Source organism: Elgaria multicarinata, chromosome 21 (assembly GCF_023053635.1).
Source record: "Elgaria multicarinata webbii isolate HBS135686 ecotype San Diego chromosome 21, rElgMul1.1.pri, whole genome shotgun sequence".
Lineage (NCBI taxonomy): Eukaryota > Metazoa > Chordata > Lepidosauria > Squamata > Anguidae > Elgaria > Elgaria multicarinata.
The window spans coordinates 11996374-11997169 of NC_086191.1; positions in this window are offsets into that span (position 1 = coordinate 11996374).

The window sequence follows — 796 nt, forward strand, 5'->3', positions numbered from 1 at the left end:
TGGGAGAGGGGCGGAGCGACGGCGCCACCTGGTGAATGGCCCGACAGGAGGGCGTGGCCAGGGCGGCTCTCCATGAATGGGAAGCGGCGGGAGAGGAGCATAGAGGTTTGCTTCTAGAAAGTATGCCTAGAGCGGCTGCTAGCGGAGTTTCTTTTGCTCTCTGGGGGGGGCGCTTGTGGGGGTAATTAAAAAAGAAGAAGAGCTGAACTTTATAAATTACAGGATTCAGTGCAACCTTATTTGCTGTTAGGGGCAGTTTTAACTGGAATGAATTTAATTAAATGTATAACTTTGTGATTATTTTGTATTTATGAATGAATGCAAGATGAAATGTTTCCCCTTTGGTTGATTTATTGGGAGTTCTGTAATAGCAAAATAATAATTCCATTCGAAAACAGGAAAAAAGACAGAAAAGGAAGAGCTGACAACAGAAAGCTGAGAACCTAAAAATGTAGCCCCCAAAATTTGGAGATGCAATCTGTGTCACACACACACACAAACCAGAGAGAAATGCTCCTACTCTTTCTTACTTAGGAGATCCGGGTTCCAGGCTGGGTGACTTTGTGCCAGTCACTGTCTCTCAGCCCAATCTACTCTACAGGGTTTATTTATTTATTGCATTTTTATACCTCCCAACAGCCAAAGAGGACGGCCATGAAAGCTCCCTTGTGTTCCTTGCAAGAGGAAGTAAGATGAGATATGAATGTGATAACTAAAAATAGTTGCACACCCCATCCCCACTCTCTCACACACCCACACACATGTGAATCAACACATCCAGTGGAGACTGGTGGTT